The sequence below is a fragment of the Lutra lutra genome, chromosome 16 (assembly GCF_902655055.1).
Source record: "Lutra lutra chromosome 16, mLutLut1.2, whole genome shotgun sequence".
NCBI classification, from domain to species: Eukaryota; Metazoa; Chordata; class Mammalia; order Carnivora; family Mustelidae; genus Lutra; species Lutra lutra.
Genome location: NC_062293.1, coordinates 57281637 through 57300530, shown reverse-complemented (window position 1 = coordinate 57300530; position 18894 = coordinate 57281637). Strand labels below are relative to the sequence as shown.

Here is an 18894-nt window from a genome sequence, read left to right as displayed (position 1 = left end):
GGGAGAGTAAGTGTCTGGGAAAGGATTTTGACCTTTCCAGAATGAATCTCAATTTAATGGTTTTCCCTCCAGGAAAATTGGTCTGTTCTCCTTAAGCCTTGTTTTATTACTCTTTAACAAGTGTGCGAAATTTCTGAGGGAAATCGAGCTGTAGCACCCTATTTTGGAAGTCACAGTGTAAGGGCCTCCCCCTCCCAGAGGAACTTACTTGTAAACCCCGGATATAGGGGTGGGCCAGGCCGGATGGAGACATCCAATCAGTGGGGCGCACATATATTTACTGAGGTGAGTTGAAATCTCATTGGCCACCTGTGTGTGGCCCGGCTCAACCACCTCTATAAAGGTTAGTCTGCAAGGCTCAGCAGGGGGTGGGGAGTAGTAGGAGTAATAGGAGGAGTTAGAATAGCCTTAGGGAGAGCCATTACAGCCCTTAGGATAGCCATCAGGATAGCCACTGTAGTGATTGTTGTTGGGAGCCGCGCCGCCGCTACCGCTGGGGAGCGGCCTCGCCACCACCGAACCGTGGCCCCGCTGCCAGCGGCCTTGCCGCTCCGAGCCGCGGCCGTCGGCAGTGGCGCCTCGGGGAACGGCCTAGCCGCCAGCAGCCTCGAGGCAGTGAGCAGCCTTGCCACCACCGACCCGGGCCCCGCCATGAACGGCCTCACCGCCGAGCTGCGGCCCTGCTGGAAGCGGCCTCACCCAAGCAGCGTTATTCCGGGGAGCGGCCTCCAGCGGTGGCCTCCTCTGGGGAGCGGCCTTGTCAGAGTGGCGTCATGGGGAGCAGAGTCTGTGTCATCGGGGTTGTCGTCCTTGTTGTCGTCCTCGCTGTCGTGGGAGCGGCCTTGTCCGGGGAGCGGCCCCTCTGGGGAGCGGCCTCGCTGGAGCAGCATCATCCTCCTCGTCGTCATCATCTCTTCGTCGTCAGGAGTGGCCTCCCCGTTGTCGTCGCCTCTTCGTAAGAGATGGCCCCAACTGGTCGGTTTGAATTTTGATGCTTGGCGCAAAATAAAGCTTTGTTTGATTTTCACTTTTTGTCAGTCTCATTCCTTTGATCACGGACCCTAACAATTAATGTAAATTGGACAAAGTTGGAGTCATCGACCTGTTGATGGGTTCCTGCAAGATTAATCGGTCCTTCAAACATCCCCTCCAGCCCCCAGTTTTCTACCTGAGTGGACAATATAAGAAAAGGGTCTTGGGGCATTTGGCTGGCTCATTCGGTTAAGTGTCCGACTCTTGATTTGGGCTGTCATGATGATCTCAGAGTTGCGGGATCGAGCCCTGCATCTGAGCTTAGTGCAGAATCTGCTTGAGATTCCCTCCCCCTCCCCCTCTGCCCCCCAACTTGTGCTCTTTCTCTCTCTACAGTAAGTAAGTCTTTTAAATAAAAAGGGGTCTCTAATGAGAGCCCTACTCTGAATAGGTTAAGAAGGTGTGTGTAATCGCTGCATTCATGGTGGAAATAGGCTAGTCACGCTCCCTTCCAAGTCCTGTGCAGAAAAGGACTCTCTAGACTGACACCTGCCTACCACGAATCAGCCCCACCAAAGAAACAACGCCGAGGTGGTCGGAGAAACATGGGGTCGGAGGGGCACCAGCTCCAAACCTAGGTGTGGAGAATTAGAAATAACTCCCCCTGTAAAGATCCACTTCTGGCTTTCTATTGCTGAATTCTGAAATGTTCTCCCTATCTGTGGCTGTCTGTTATGATGCCATAAATGAAGGTTCATCTTCGTGGCCCTCTGTGGTCTCCAAATATCTCCACAGTGACACCTGCATCACTTGTGACATCATGATGAGGTCACAGTAGAGCCCCGGGGTGGGGGGCGGTGGCGACGTCCGAAGGTTTCTGTGGTCACATGTTTTCCTGCAGAGAAAGGCAGTCCCCGATCGGACGCAGACATAACAGACTGTGGTGCAGGACCAAGACAGGCTCAGTGTCTTCACAGGATGGAGGATGGAAATTAAGGGTAATTCCACTCTGACCAGAGCACTGCGGTTGGGGATTCTCGCTTAGAAAACATGAGACTTTGGACTGATTGGAGGACCGGACCTGAGTCACTTCTCAGATGGTCCAAGCAGCCAGTCGGGGGCCCCAGCTGGACATTGAACCAGATCCTCCCTGACCCGGGACCTGAGTCTTGACTTACCCTGAGAGACCAGACGCTGGTGCCGGGCTGCCTGGCGTTCACAGCCCCTGTCTGGCTGTTTGATTTTAGGAAGTTAGTTTAGCTCTGCCGTGGTTTGTGTTCCTTCTCTGGGAAGTGAGGATAACAATAGGACAGGATCCATCAGGTGGTTGAGGGTACGAAGGGAGCTAGTTAGCAAATGTCAGTTAATCCCTGTTACGAGGACTCTGAGCTGCTGGGAGACGATGCGAGTCAGTCGTGCTCAGAACCAGAGATCCTCCCAGTCCTCGGAACAAGCTGGTTTACAGTATTGTAGGGTGACAGAGGGTAGATCCAAAGAGGGCTAGTGGGAGACATTCACAGGAGGCCGGGTAAATACTTCTGTTGACGTATAATTGCTTCTGGAGGTTTGAAAACCTTCTGTTCCACTGCCTTAGAAATGGACTAAAGTTGACTCCATTTTTAGAGATCCTGGAACTTCATCTGTCTGCCGTTCCAGCCCATTCAGGGGCCATATTTATTTTTGTCCCTGGCCGAACGCAGGCAGTTCCTACCCAGGGGATGTTCCGAACTGAGATGTTGACGAGTCAGCTGACAAATCTGTGAGATATACCAAGAGTCATGCTCATGAAATCACTTTGATGTTACCCAAAATTCTAGTTTCTTTCAGGGGGTTCAACCCTACATGCGGGGTCGGCAGGGGGCCGCAGGTCATGGCCAGAAGGCGCTATTCAAGCAAAGGACTTCCAGACATAGCCATTTCCTGTCCTAGCCACATTCCAGAATTCCCCCTGATAGGCTGGATTTGAATGGACTGGCATGCAGGTGCCTGGGGCATCCTGGTGGCTTGGGCCGTGCGTGTCACATGCTCTTTTGTCAGACCTAGGCCAGCCAAGCTACACAGACTGAGCACGTCCACCCTCCAGAAGGAAAACGCAGGTGCTCTTTGCCTAAGATGGGAATCCTGGCAGACAGATCAGCTCACAGCCCCTGCCGTGGGCACCCGGAATGTTTCTCTCTTGCTCCATTTACTGTCCACCTGAGCTGACACCTCTGTTTCTTCTCCCCTTCTACCTTTTCCTTCTCCCCTTCTTCCCATGTCTTTGCTCATTGAACAAGGGCCCTCCAATTCGGTCCATCCAGCACATGAACAGCCCCATTAGGGTCTAAATCACAGGTGTGGGAGAGATCAAATTTAAAGAACACTCCATTGTCAAAAAAGTGGTCTGACCCATGTGTCAGGTAGTGACGCTCTCTTTTCTCCATCCCAAATGGGAAGTACAAATAGAGTTGTGCAAGCGACCAACAGCCTTTTTGTAGAGGTCCCAGGTTCAAATTCAGGGTTTGCTATTAATTGGGCCTCACGGCCTGTATATGGATGTCTTGGGGCCTTGGTCGGCTCATCGGTGTAATGGGAACTCGGCAGTGGCATGCCAGGTGGGCTCACACCAGCTCCTGGAAGCCCACTGTTAAATATTCTGGAAAGTCACCAGGCACTTTTAGTTGAAATCTGTCGTGGTGCAATTATTTACAGAGAGAAATCAGCAAATGCTGCAAATCAGGCCTTCCCCCGCTTTTCCTCTCCTGGAGAGCCATTCTGCCAGGCCACCTCTGAAATTATGATACCATCCCTTGTTAGTTTCATGGGATCATTTAGGAAAATGGATCTGAATGCTGGAGAGCGAGTGTTTAACCAAGCAGTCATGAGTCTGTGCTCTGGAACCAGCCAAACATGGCCTCAAATCCTGCCACTTCCCAGCTGGAGACCCGGGGCCACTTACTTCATTGGTTTGCACCAGAGCTCCCATCACGGGAGGGGACAATAATAATACACCCAGCTTGCGGTGTCGGTGAAGGGACTGAATGCGTTAACAGTGGGCGCTAATAACATTGAACAAGAAACAGTCATTGAGAAGAGATTATTAGGAGGAGCAGGAACCTTCTCTGATTTACATGGAGGGTTTCATAGACCGTCAGAACTGATCACCTACTTGCACACCAGCTGGTGATGCTTTTTGGATACATTCCAACATGGTTGGTGCCTCCAGTCAGGCTGGGAAGCCTGCTCTTAGGCAGATCTGTCTTAGAACTATATTCCTCTGCATCAGAGACTGGAAATCTGCAGGGTCGGGACAGCCTGTGGTCCTTCATGCTCTGGATGCAGAGAACTGTATGACTTTGGAGGAGAGGGAGGACCTCCAGTTTCCCAGTGTCTCTTATAAGGCACATTCCCAAAAGGAAGACATACAGATTTGAGTAGGTTGGATTCTAGAACATGTACTTATTAGAGGGTAAGTTCTAGTCTTTCAGAGACCTCCCTGAATCTGTTGCTTTCTCTAGCTTCCAGCCTCCATGGGCATAACTTGATAGCTGGCAGCCCTAGCTCTCTGAGTATTAGCTTCAGGAGGTAAACCACAACCACCACACCACCAAGCAACATTTACTCCTACATTCCTGGGGTTCACTGATTCTCCTTCCTCCTCCTCCTCCTCCTTCTCCTCCTTCTTCCTCTTCCTCTTCTTCTTCTTCTTCTTCTTTTAAAGATTTTATTTATTTATTTGGCAGAGAGAGAGAGCACAAGCAGGGGGAGCAGCAGACAGAGGAAGAGGGAGAAGCAGACTTAGATTGGATCATATTGAACCATTTTTGATCTACCATGATGGTGATTTCATGTGTTCCTATCAAACAACATGGCCAAGGTCACCTGCCTGGTGGAAGGAGAGCCAGAAGCTTCTCTCTGTGGAGTGAGCTTTCCAAGCCAATTACTATAGAATTCTAGCAGGGAACGCAAGAGATGAAGAGGACAGGAAAACATGAACAATGGATCCCATAATTTATAGCAAGTTCCTAACGCAACAAAATTCAGTTTGAATTTAAAATATATTTTAAATAATTTCAGTTTTCCCTAATTCTTGCCATCTGTAAATCTCTCAAACTGGGTATCAACGATAAGCTTTTCAGAAGGGCATGTACCTGCTTGGGGTGACTGTCCCATTCCTCCCCCGCAACCTCCACCCCCAGTCCCATCAGATCATTGCCCCCACGGCAACCTCAGAAAGTTGACCCCACAACTTCATCTTTTTTCAGGAGCTGAGGATGATGCCACCTCAAATAGAAGCATCCACAGCAGCCTCAAGGCAGGTCTCCGACCCTCGAGTGCAGTGGAAATACGGTAAGCTGCCTCCTGGGGAAGCTTTGCCAAAACGAGTTCCTTCGAGATTCTTCTGCAGATAAAGGCAGCTCAGAGGAAGGCATAGTTAGGTAAAGGGAAGAGGCTCACGATGTAGGGGAAAAGTAACAGGGCTTACAGACAGCGTCAAGGAGTCGAAGAACAACTCGAGAGAGCTTCAACCGGAGACATGGCTGGTCTGAGTTTTAGAACCAGTCACACACTGACCGAAGACGCCTTGAGCCAGTCACTTCACCTCCTGGTCTGACTGTGGTTATATGCAAAATCCAGAAGGAGGTCCTTGCAGTGGGAAGGGTCCTTCAAACTCTGATAGATGATTGCACTGGAAAATGGTTCTGGAGCCAAACTTTCTGGAGTCTGTGACCAGATCTGTTCTTTGCCAGATTTGCAGTTTGGGCACATCCCTCCCCTGTAGCTCGAGGATGATGGTGGAGCATCACAGATGGCACACCCCGCGGGATTATTGTAAGGATCATACTTATTTGAAAGAGTCACGAGAGTGCCTAACCCATAAAAATGCTACACTGGTCTTTGTTTTTATTATACCTCTTACTTTCTCATCGAGGTGAGCTTCATAAGTCCTAAGGCAAGATTTAGAAAGAGTTCAGGATGAAGGAAAATAGTTCAGCTGGGGACACGTGCTCAGTGGACAGGCTTCAGTCATGGCAAGGAGGACATAGGACGTACTTAATTCTCTCTTAAAATTGAGGGAGCTCTTCTCTTCAGCTCCCCACCAGGATGGACGAAAGAAGACGACTCCTCGACTTGCTGTCTGTGTGCCCAGCATCTTCTGCTGCATCCCAGAGTGACAGAGAGAATGGTGGGACCTCACCTGTGCTTGGTCCCTAATCTTGTTGCCTTGTGTTGTGGGAACCCAACCAGGAGACAGAAACCACAGGGGAATTCGGACAAGTTTAATATAGAGAAATATACTGCCTGGCAAAATTTGATGGGAATGTGGCCTCGAGGGTATGCAGGAAAGCTGCTCTAAGGAGGGGCCCCCCAGGAGGCAGACCAGTGCAACCCCCCAGAGGGGGTGCTGGGGAAGGCCCTTGGGGGCTGCTGGCTGCCACGCATACCCAGCACTGAGAAGACATCTATGTGCTAAGAGAACCAGCAAGAACTAGGATGAGAGGCTCCTTCTTTCCGCAACACCTCTCCAATGTTCTCTGCTGACAAAGCTTAGCGTCATGCCAGCTGGAAAAGGAGAGATGTTTAGAAGGTCCAAATGCCTGTTCACAGAGCAGATAATGAAGTGTGCCTTAGAAGGCAATTTGTTGATAACTGGTACCAGCTGTGTTTTTCCTAGTGCCATGTTCTGGATTCTTCTGGATGAGCAGGGCACCTGTCATGGGTCCTATCTTTATGCAGGAGCCTTTCCCTAACCCTGCAAAGATGTAAGGAGACCCCTACGGGCATGATCTCCAGGCTCTGTGCATTTCCAGTCCCCTGAGCTGTTCAGATCCCGCCCACGTCTGGTTTTCAACTTCAATTCCATTACCAGCACCTACAGTGCTTCACTGCGAACACTGTAACACCTTACAACTTTCACCGTTTTCTTTATGTCTGCTGTGGGGACTGGAGTTGACCCAGAAGTACCAGGCACCACGGTGAACTCTTGCACCCAGCCACAGGGCCACACAGGACACGGGTGGGATATTTGACACCTTTTCATTTGCAAATCCACGATGTGGTTTTGTAAATAAAGTCGCAGATAGGATCCCCTGTTAACATCATCTTGTAGGTAACTTGATAGTGGGAAGGGGCCTCATACATTTGATCATCATAAAAGAACAATAAACACCATCGGGAACAAATCGGAGGACGCCTGGGGGGCTCAGTCGGTTAAGCATCTGCCTTTGGCTCAGGTCATTGATTCCAGGGTCTTGGGATGGAGCCTTGAGTCTATCCCAGCTTATCAGGGAGCCTGTTTCTCACTCTCCCTGCTGCTCTGCCTGCTTGTGCTCTCTCTCTGTCTGAATCAATCAATAAATCAATATTAAAAAAAAAAAAAAGACACAAATGAGAAGGAGCACCGAGCTTGGAGTAGTGCAGACAGGGTGGGCAGGGCAAAGACCCACATACAGGGTCTTGACTTCATCGGCCACCGCTCCTCCCTCCCCCGTGCTCTCCTCCCCAATTCCGAAACACGGAGGCTCTCTTGGACCCCTTGGCCTTTTCCATTCTCTCTTTCTGGAACATACTTTCTCTGCTCCACCTGGAAGATGTCCATGCAGGCTTCAAGCCTCAACTCAGTTGTGACCTCACCTTGGGGAGCCCTCTAGACACCCCAGCGGGCACCTGGCTCCTCTGTATGCTTGGGTTCCTGCAGAACTTCGTTCGGGATGGCCCATGAGACCCTCAGAGCGCGAGGGTGGGAGCTGTGTGTCCGTCTCACCTGCCTGAGTGGCTTAACCTAGTCAAGCTCCTTAAGCAACAGAAGACCACCAGAAAGTAAAGGCCTGGACATCCCTTACCCTCGCCTGGCCCCAGTCCGGTGTGGTCAGAGCAGTCCCCATGAAACTGCTCAGGACGGTCTCCTCCTGGACATTCTGGAACCTTCTCTGAGTCAATCCCCGGTGGCCAGGGGTGGGCTTCCCCCTTCCACCCTGCAGAGGCCAGCCGCCCAACACGCTGAATTTTCTCTGCAAGCCCGCGGCCTTGGGTCCCTCTTTGTTTCCCAGGATAGGAGGACGACACTCCGTACACTCAAGCACTGGAGCGCAGTCAGGACCGAGCTCCCTGCCGCCCTCACCAGGAGTGAGAGGGAGCACGGAGGCTGAGCGCGTCTGTGGACTGCTTCGAAAAATCCGGAAGCCTGTTAAGGGCAATGCAAGCCTGTCAGTGGTCTCTGACATCCCGAACGGGGCCGTGCTCAGCCTTAAAGTAGTGTCTTAGAGAGGGCACATGGTCTGTGGGGGAGAGAGTCTCCCTATGATGGAGGGAGCCGAAAATAGTGCTTTCATAACCAAGTGGGGGCAAAGGATGACCATTTGGGAAAGCAACTTCAGTATTTTATTTTATTATTTTTAAAAAACATTTATTTATTTTAGGGGGACAGAGAGTGAGAGTGGTGGGAGGGAGAGAATCTCAAGCTGGCTCCCCTGCTGAGCCTGGTGCCCGACACGGGGCTGGATTTCACGACCCTGAGATCATGACCTGAGCCGAGACCAAGAGTCCAGTGCTCAAACGACTGAGCCACACAGCTGCCCTGCATCTCCAGTGTTTTAAATGTGTATTTGCATTTTTTTTTTAATTTTTTATTTTTTCAGCATAACAGTATTCATTATTTTTGCACCACACCCAGTGCTCCATGCAATCCGTGCCCTCTACAATACCCACCACCTGGTGCCCCCAACCTCCCACCCCCCACCCCTTCAAAATTCTCAGATCGTTTTTCAGAGTCCATAGTCTCTCATGGTTCACCTCCCCTTCCAATTTCCCTCAACTCCCTTCTCCTCTCCGTCTCCCCTTGTCCTCCATGTTATTTGTTGTGCTCCACAAATAAGTGAAACCATATGATAATTGACTCTCTCTGCTTGACTTATTTCACTCAGCATAATCTCTTCCAGTCCCGTCCATGTTGCTACAAAACTTGGATATTCATCCTTTCTTTTTTCTTTTTTCTTCTTTCTTTTTTTTTTTTTTTTTTACAGCTTTATAAACATATATTTTTATCCCCAGGGGTACAGGTCTGCGAATCGCCAGGTTTACACCCTTCACAGCATACTACTACTACTACTACTACTACACTACACACCATAGTACATACCCTCCCCAATATCCATAACCCCACCCCCCTCTCCCAACCCCCTCCCCGCATCAACCCTCAGTTTGTTTTGTGAGATTAAGAGTCACTTATGGTTTGTCTCCCTCCCAGTCCCATCTTGTTTCATTTACTCTTCTCCTACCCCTTCAACCCCCCATGTTGCATCTCCTCTCCCTCATATCAGGGAGATCATATGATAGTTGTCTTTCTCTGATTGACTTATTTCGCTAAGCATGATACAAATTGCAAAGAGGCTTGCAAGCTAGGAAAGGTATACAGATTCTCAACCGCGGAGACTGTGCCCTAAACACTCAGATGGGGTTTTCATGAAATCTAATCCGACTTGTTTAAACCTGAATTTCACCGAGAGGTAGGGGGAAGACTTTCACGTGTATCTAAACGTGTTGAAAGGTCGGAAAACCTGATTTGGGGGGCCAAAGGTTCTCCCGCCTTCTCTGTCCCATCTCGGGTGTGAGGAGTGTCCTTGAACCCCGGAGGGCAGCCCCAGACCTTGGGAGGTGGAGGGAGGCAGCCACAGTCTCCAGGGGCCTGTTGAACCATGCATGTTCTAGTCTAGGGACAAGATGGCCTTTCATCCACATATAATTTTTCTTCTCCTGCAGCAGGGCCCAGGATGTCAGAGGATGGGGGGGAAGAGGGAAGGTATGGCTTGGTGGCCATGGTATCAGCAACATAGATTCCCGGGGTCACCCAGGCTTGGAAGTCCTCAGTGAGGCAGAGGGCTGTGCCCACCCGCCCCGCCCCAGGTACAGAGCCTGGGGCCATGCCTCCTCCTGGCCTCACAGATGCCCTGAGCTCCAGGGAGCACTGGATGCCGTACACTGGAGGCCGTGGGATCTGCGGCTTGCTAGCTCCCATGTCCCAAATCCCTGGAACCCGAGACCACTCCCTCACATGGCAGAAGGGAGTTTGCAGGGGAAAAAAATGTGAATAAGTTAAGGACAGAGAGGTGGGGTGATCCCCTGGGTGATGGGCGTGGCTCCCGCCGTCAAGCCCAAGGTCCTCAGGAGACACAGGCAGAGGACGGTCGAATCAAAGACAGAAGACAGTGAGGACAGTGACAGGGTCTGGAGAGGCAGACTTTCCAGGGCGACGAGCAGCTAGTCCACAACACGGAACCAAAGCTGACTTTCCGAATAGTTGTTTTATTTTGAACAAAGAGTATTGTTGTTACTGATTTTTAAACATTCAGATCAGGTGAGTCAAAATCCTGCCAGTCTCTACTGAAATACCTATGGCCCTGAGTGGTCAGTCACTTACCCTGTGTTGATATTTTTCAGATCTGAGATGCTCCTTGCTCCGTGCAGGTGTGTGAACGAGAGAGAGAGAGAGAGAGAGCGAGCGAGCAAATGTGTATGTGTGTGTCTATATGTAGTAGTGTATTTGTTTATGGCGGTCTATCTAGTAGATGGATTTTTTTCTTTTTTAACAACATACACGCTTCAGGGACTCCGTATTTTGAAGAGTCCTGAATGCCAACATGAGGCATTTAGGTTTGATTTTTAAAAAGAATCAGGATTGGGGCATCTGGGTGACTCAATTAAGCATCTGCCTTCAGCTCAGGTCGTGATCTCAGGGTCCTGGGATTGAGACCCACATTGGGTTTTCTGCTCAGTGGGGAATCTGCTTCTCCCTCTTCCTCGGTACTCTCCCTCAAGTAAATAAATACAATCTTAAAAATCAGTGACTTGGGAAAAATTTGAATACAAGTATGACATGGGAAAAGTCATTTAGGAAAAATACTCAGGACTCTTGAAGATACTGCACTGACCATAAAAAACACCACCCTCAGCAAATAACCCTAAGCCAGTTGGCGGAGTGTAACTTGGGTGATCTCTTCTGTTTTCCAGAAAACGAACACAGCACAAGGACCGGGACAGAATCAGGGTGAGATGTGGAGCACTGGGTTGGTGGCAAGGGACCTAAAGCCTATTTTTTTTTTTCTTTTAAAATATAAGTACTATACTTATAGGAAGCCAAGAATTACAGAAAAGTAAAAAGATAGGGGGAAAATCCCTGAATTGTTTGCTTTTTGATAGGAAGTCTGGTTTCTAGGGCTGTTTTCCTCATGATTGATCAATTCTCTCAAAGGAATTCTTTCAACATTTCTGGCTGGTTAACCGAAAAGCTACTTCAAAATTATTTCATTATGGGGATGCCTGGGCGGCTCAGTCAGTTAAATGTCTGCCTTTTGCTCAGGTCATATCTCAGGGTCCTGGGATCGAGCCCCACGGTGGGCTCCCTGCTCAGTGGGGGGGGGGGGGGGTGTCTACTTCTTGCCCTTCTTCTCCCACTGCCTCTCTCCCCCTGCTCATGCTCTCCCTCTGTCTCAAATAAATACAATCTTAAGAAAAAGAAATTAATTAAAAATCAAGTGTTTTAAAAAAATGTCTTCATTAAAGACTAATAGATCTTTTGATGGGTTAATAAATTTATTGCCTTCCATTCCAAGGTACGGGGATAGCTGTCATCCACACGTTGTGATTCCTTAAGTACAATTCTGTATTACGTAATTATTTTATCATATTTTGAGCAGTAGTTTTGCTTTAAAATGACATAGTATATTTACAAAATGTTGTATACAATCTAAGTGAACCAGCCCCTTCCTCCTGGCCCTATCTGAATCCCATTACCCTCCCCGGAAGTAACTCTTGTCATCTGTTTGGAATGTTTCCTTCCACATCTCTCTTATGCATTGCTTTTATAGGAAGAAGCATGTAATTTCGGTCCATCTGTGTGTTCACATAATTGCTTTTCTGCGACTTGCTTCTGTAGTTCAACAGTAGAGCTGGGGGATGTTTCCCTCCTTCCTTCCAGCTCATGCTCTGTGTGCTATAGGGCTCAGGTACCTGTGAGTTTTTAAACCCCAACTGATGGACATTTCCTTTTATCCCAGGGATTCTGATGTGTTTGCCGTCACAATCATGGTTAAGTTCTTTAACTCAGGTCTTTTCTCCTCATCCTTGCATACTTCTTCAGCTAGGTCTTGCATCTGTCTTTTATTTATTTGCAAATATTTTATAGTTTTTATTGCTATGGAAATGCATCTTTTTCTCTATCACACTTTTAGTAGCTTTGATACTATTTTAGTTTGTTTGTTTTCTTTTTAGTGCATCTTGCATCTGGTCACTTTGTTGACTATCATTTATTTTATTTGTTTTTTTTTTTCTCTTATTAATGTCAATTTGTCTCTTCCAGTTTAACATTCCTACTTCTTCTTAATTTTCTTATTTTACTGTACCCATTAGGACGAGCAGTGCCTTCCTTATTTGTACTGGGAAAGGCTGGCATTCTGGTCCAGTTAATGATTTTAACCTTTCAACCTTTGAGGTATAATGTTTATTGTAAATATCCCTCCTGGGTGGTCCTTGAAGAACTTAAGGGATCTTTTGATACTATTTCCTTAGTTTAAGAATAAGTTTTAATTTTTCAGCACTTTTTCACAGTGAAATTATCATGGTTAGTTTATTTTTTATTTTTTGGCTAGTGTTTAATGTGTGCTTCAAAAATGCATATTCTTTTTAAAAAAAGATTTATTTATCTTGGTGGTGGGAGGGACAGAGGGAGAGGGTGAGACTGTCTCAGGTCAACTCCAGCTGAGTGCAGAGCCCAACACGGGGCTCAATCTCACGACCCTGAGGTCATGACCTAAGCTGAAATCAAGAGTCAGACGCTTAACTGACTGAGCCACCCAGGCACCCCTCAAAAATGTGTGTTCTTTAGGCACGGGATCCCATGGATGAGTACTGGATCAAGTCTGTTGAGTTATTCACATACTCTAACACTTTACTGATTTTATCCCTTACTCGATCTATTGATTTTTGAAAAGACGATTAAAGTATTTCACGGTGATGATTTTTCCATTATATTTGTTAGGTTTTTGGTTTATAGATTTCAAAACTGAGTATCATTAGATGGCCAATTTATCTGTTGTGTTTGTATTTTGTTACTAGAAATGTAAAAGGTTGGGTGTATTTTTATCCCCCTTGAAAATTCTAGCCAACATCCTGCCGTTGGCTTTGACCGACCCGGGGGAGTCCTTCTGACCGCCTTTGAACACTGTGGCCGGAAGTAGTACGCCGACACACTGGGTCAGGGTAGCAGGTCCGTGGCTGGCTCCAGCGGTGGGATTGGCCCCATGTAGACAACATGACTGAGATAGGAAAGGGGGGTTCTCACAGAAACATGTGAAGGAAGTGGGATGTTGGGCAGGCTAATACCATAGATGTGTGCTTTCTGTGCCTATCCCCCAAATCCAGGGTTTCGATATGTGGAGATTAAGGAGGAAGACATTCTGGGTGGAAGGAAGCTATGAAGGGTGGATTGTTTGGGAGGAACCGTCATGTCTTTTGACAAGTTAGAGAGTAGGGGCTGGGTCCTGGAGAGTAATAAAGCCGGTGCCTTTGGGCCAGACCATGGGGTCAGCTAAGACATTTTTACTTTATTTGGCAACTAAAGGGGAAATCCTAATTCAGATATTTCCTGCAAACTTCTCCCCTTCCAGAATTACCAGACGGAAGGGAAGGACCAGCGATAAGGGCAGGAAGTTCCAAGAAAGGATCCGAGGCAAAAGGCTGACTGATGAGTCTCAGGATACAAATAATTCAATCAAAGGAGTGGACCAGAAGCAGAAACCAGGGGCCGCCCGAGAGCGGAAGAGACGGAGACTGTGGTTTCAGAGGGTGAGGCCGAGGAGTGGGTGTCCACGGGAAGCTCGTGACCCTCCCCGAAGGGGACGGTGCCTGCCAGCCGGCATCAATATGAACATAGTGATGATCGCCCACAGTGAGTGCCATTTTCCTGCCCTTCCCTTTCTCTGACGTAGTCTTCACCTTATTTTCTTCTAGTCTCCCTGTTTCTCTTACAGATCGAGACACAGATTACTTTTGACCGGCTTGCATAGTGCTGTTTTTTCCCAGCCCACCCACTTGCCTTTCACCCACTCAACAGACTGATCTCAGCATCTTCTTTTTCCCTCTTTAGACCTTGTGTTTGGACCTCATCTACGAAATAGTATCACCTTATCCTCAGATTCTCTTCCAGCTCTAATATTCTCTATACCCTGCCAAGCTCCATGTATCTTCCCAACCCCTTACGACCGTCTTCGACGACTTATACAAACCCCCTTCTGGTCACTTCCCCTGGTCTTGTGAAAGCCTGCCTGTTCCCATCCAGTGGTTTTCTGTGTGTATCTGGTATTTCCAGCCACATACACTCAGAAGGTGTTGGGACGTTTCCCTAACTTACTTTGACCTTGGACTCTCTGCTCCTCATCAGTATGGGACTACCTTGTCCAATGCTGTGAAAAACCCACTTATTTCATTTGTGTGGATAGTGTATTATTTGGGGAGGGGAAAAGCTTAGATTCGAAATCAGAGTGGCTAGGCGAGACGCTTTCTGGTTGTGAGACCTTCAACCTCTTTAGGTGGGATTAATATTTGTCTTTTCTGCGTCATACAGATGCTGTGAGAATCAGATAATATATTATTGACCCACTCTTTCAAGCGAGAAGTTCTGTATAAATGGGAGGTACGGCATTAAGCTTAATAGATTCATAGGGAGTGCCATGTTCCAGTGCCAAGGGCAGTCGGGGAGCAAAGCCCAGTCAAAGGGCACGGATTTGCTCTGAGATGTGCAGAACACCTAAAATCGCACGACTTCTCCCCATCTGCGTGACTGTCACTCTGGTCCGTATTCCACCAACCCTCTCCTGGATAACTGTCCTAGCTCCCTAATTTGTCTGTCTCCCCTCTTGCCTCTTACAGTGCCTTCTCCACGAAGCATCCAGAGTGAGCTTTTAAACAGGCAGTTAGCTCGCAACTGTCCCTGCCTTCAACCTTCCATTGGGAGGACCCATCCTGCATAAACCCCATTGTGCATCCCGTTCCTTCTTTGAGCTCTGGCCACACAGGCCTTTGCTTCTCTGCCTCCCAGCTCTGGCTTTTTCTTAGCATTCAGGAAGGTCTCAAACATCACATTCGCTGAGAAGACCTCCCCGAGCACCTTCTCTAAAGTAGCATCCCCTTCGTTTAGTTCCCTAATAGTGTTCTTCACTGTCTGTGATGGAGAGGGCTTCCAGTCTCCAAGGCATAGTAGGAGCTTTGAAAATAGCACAGAGTAGGCACTCAGAGATAAAAATGCTGCATGAATCCGTCAACAAGGCCCTCATGGGTTTCCGTCTGGTGATAGTGTCGGACCAGGCTGGTCTTAAGTCCCCAGATTTTATCCCTCATTAAAACACAGCAAGGTTGGTTCTTAAATGCTGTTTCGAATGTTTCTTAAATGTCAAATTTCTTTTTTTTCTTTTTAAATAAAGATTTTTATTAGAGAGAGAGAGAGGGTGTGAGGGAGAGAGCACCAGCAGGGGGAGCGGCAGAGGGAGAAGTAGAAGCTGACTGGGAGCCCAATGCGGGGCTCGATCCCAGGACCCTTGGGATCATGACCTGAGCCAAAGGCAGACGCCTAACTGACTAGCCACCCAGGTACCCCTTAGCTGTCTGATCTTCATCTTTTTGGCGAAGCTTACTAGAGTGGCAAGAGAGAATGAGGATGCAGTGAATATAGCCATTCAATAGCTCTTCGTAGCTCTTGTGAGGAATCCAACGCCCCAGAGTATCTTCACAATCTACTTTTAGAGCAAACAGAAACATATCATGAAACTGGAGGGATTTCAGGTGAAGGGCGTGCGGACCTGCCCGTTATTCTTCAAAATAGCTGCCGCTGAGCCAGAGGCAACAGACTTGGTGAATCCTGATTCCAAACAGATTCCTAATGAATTTAGATCCACTTTTCCTTGTTCGTCAGATCCTGCTGCTCCTCAGGCTGTTGGAGACATGGCTCGTGAGCAGCCCATTAATTCCTTACATTCACAAACCCACGTGCAGCATCCGAGAAGGATTCCAAATCGTTAGGGCTCACGTGGTGGAATGTGTCTTACCTGGGGATTCTGTTAGAAAGTCAGAGTCCGAATTTGCCCTTGGGGTTACCGTATGTCACACGCCAAGGGCAGGGCACCAATTTTGTGTCCCTGCAGCATTCTACCGATGCTTCAACTGATCCCTCTGACTCTTCTTTAGAAATTAATTGCACTTCTCCTTTAGGACATCTTCACAGTCATCACTGATTTTGTGTTTGGCCACAAAAACAATGCCTTCTAGCTCTTTCTCAAATGTTGAAAAACCCTGAAAATAACGTACAATGTATTTCTACAGGCTTTATCAGCGTGCTTCGACTGTTTTTTCCCAAGCCACTGAAATTGATCTCTCATCAATTACATGCACATCAGTTCAATGCACGGGTTATGTCGCCCACTGTAGTAGAGACAACAATGGCTTGTTGGTGACTCAAGCCTCTCAAGGTCTTACTGATCTGGGCGTGCAAACACAACACCACTGAAAATCATCCAGATTCCAGCGGCTCTCCCCAAACTGCAAATTTCGGTCACGTGGTACAAGTCTGACCCCATCGCAGGGGGTGGTGCTACCACCAGGGCGGATGTTCCTCAACCCCCAGCAAATCACTTCCGGTGGGTCCCTCCCCTCGGCCGTCCAGCAAGGATATCCCCATACTAGTACCAGGAACTGTGGCACATAGTGGTCTCGCTTATGGTGCTGCTTTATGGTATCTGGTATACCAGCCTTGCTGTGTTTGCTCGTGTCCAGTGATGTTGAATGCTATCCAGAATAATCAAGCAGGGCAGGGGACGCCTGGGGGGCTCAGTCGGTGAAGCGTCTGCCTTTGGCTCAGGCCATGATCTCAGGGTCCTGGGATGGAGCCCTGTGTCGGGATCCCTGCTCAACAAGGGAGTCTACCCCTCCTCTCCCTCTGCCCCTTTTGCTTGTGCTCTCTCTCACACAATCTCTCTCAAATAAATAAAATCTTCAAAAAGAATAATCAAGCAGGGCAGAGAGAAAGGTAAAAGCAAAGGTAATGACTAGCTCATTCAACCACTAAAGTGTCTGATTGTTCGCCTGGGAAAACTACAATAAACACATGATTTCTCCTACATTTCCAGATTTTCTGGACACTCTGCAGCATATAAACTGTTATAGTTACTACTTTAAACATAGAGGTACTTCATCTGAAAAAATATCTGGAGATTGAAGAAATATATTACAGATGCTTTTTTTTTTTTTTAAAAGTAACATAATGTTTAAAAATAAGTTGACCTTGGGGCGCCTGGGTGGCTCAGTGGGTTAAAGCCTCTGCCTTCAGCTCAGGTCATGATTCCAGGGCCCTGGGATCGAGCCCCGCATCCGGCTCTTTGCTCGACGGGGAGCCTGCTTCCTCCTCTCTCTCTGCCTGCCTCTCTGCCTACTTGTAATCTCTGTCTGTCAAATAAATAAATAAAATCTTAAAAAAAAATAAGTTGACCTTGTTTGGGACATGCCTATGAATGTCAAGTCCCAGAAGTATTTTCCTCAGGTGGGCATTTTTTTTTTTAACATTCCTCTGACTTGGATTCTTTCTTTCAGAGGGGCACAGGGAGGATGGTGTTCATTTCCTTCTTCCTTCTTTCTTTCTCTTTAATCTTCCAGTGGAGAGACAATACAGGTCTGACTCAGGGGACAGGAATGGCCTCACCATTACTTGGAGGTAAGAGGGTTCCCCGATGAGGGCCGCTGGGGGCAAAAGCTCACTTTTCTTCCAGAGGCAACCAGATCTGTTTCCTCTCCCAATATACCCGCTTGTGGAATTGCTCCTTGTCCCAGGTCCTGCCCTCCCAACACCACACCTTGTAGGACATCTTTCCCAGGAGTTCAGGGAGGAAGAGGCAGGGGAAGATGGGTTGGCCAAAATCTGGACACATTTTGCTCTTGGGATCCTGGGAGAAGAGGAGTCTCCAGAGCTGACAGGAGCCACCGACCCTAGTGTTATCTAGTTTCCTTGGAGAACAAATTCTTTTGGGTCTTTTGTTTTCCTTTTTAGACTGAAGATACTTCCCAGACCCAAGGAGAAGGTAAGTGGAAATACTATGAACCAGCAGCCATTCCAGTTTCCATGACTTGTTGGCCAAACAAACAGTGCTTTTACTTGAAGATATGGGATGGGAGGATGAAAGGTTGGTTCTCTCTCTCCCTCTCTCTCTCTCTCCTTTCTTTGTAGTCTCTAATCTGTCATCTATCTGCCCATCTATCCATCCATCCATCTGTCCAGCCATTGGGGAAGACAAGAGAGAACAGAGTGTTTTATTTAAATACAAATGCTATAGAAAATTCTGTAGGGTAAGAGTAACCCATATTGGAGTTCCTGTTATTTTCAAGGTAGGAGAGTGTATGGCTCATTATAATTTTTAGTTCTTGAGTGTCCAGGCCAGTTCCAAGGAAACCAGTTATGGTTTTGCTGTGATTTTCCTTACATGGGCATGGCGGGGCCCCATGCAACAGGGCCACCATCCTCTGGAGTCAATCAGAGCTCTACAGGCACCCATACTGAAACACACTCATGCACTTTAACAAGGATAGATGGATTATGTGTACTTTTCGTAAAAAACACCAAATAAAGCAAGCATTGGATGGTGACTGAGTGGCTCAACGAGCACCTTGTCTTAGGGGTGTAGGGGGATGGTCCCTGTCAGGCTACCCCTCAGCAGATTACTTATCTACTAGATATGCAACCTGTCCTCTGCAGTAAGGACTGCAGTGCATTTATTGGATTGATCTCGTGGCTGATGGCTGAGGCTCAGCGTATTACGTACTCCCCCAGTAACTTACTTAAAGTGATTTTTTTTAGGGTCTTGACTAAGCCTTTCTCAAAGAACCATTCTGAACTAGTTACTTAAGTTT

At 47.9% G+C, this 18894-nt stretch overlaps 1 long non-coding RNA gene across 1 annotated transcript; it reads left to right on the top strand.

Annotated features, from left to right (window-relative positions):
• The first annotated feature begins 2849 nt into the window (after positions 1-2849).
• LOC125087369 (uncharacterized) lies at positions 2850-13888 on the top strand. The gene is made up of 4 exons (XR_007123417.1): positions 2850-2954; positions 5217-5301; positions 10960-10996; positions 13614-13888. It is a non-coding gene; the product is annotated as an uncharacterized LOC125087369 (long non-coding RNA).
• The last annotated feature ends 5006 nt before the right edge of the window (positions 13889-18894 follow it).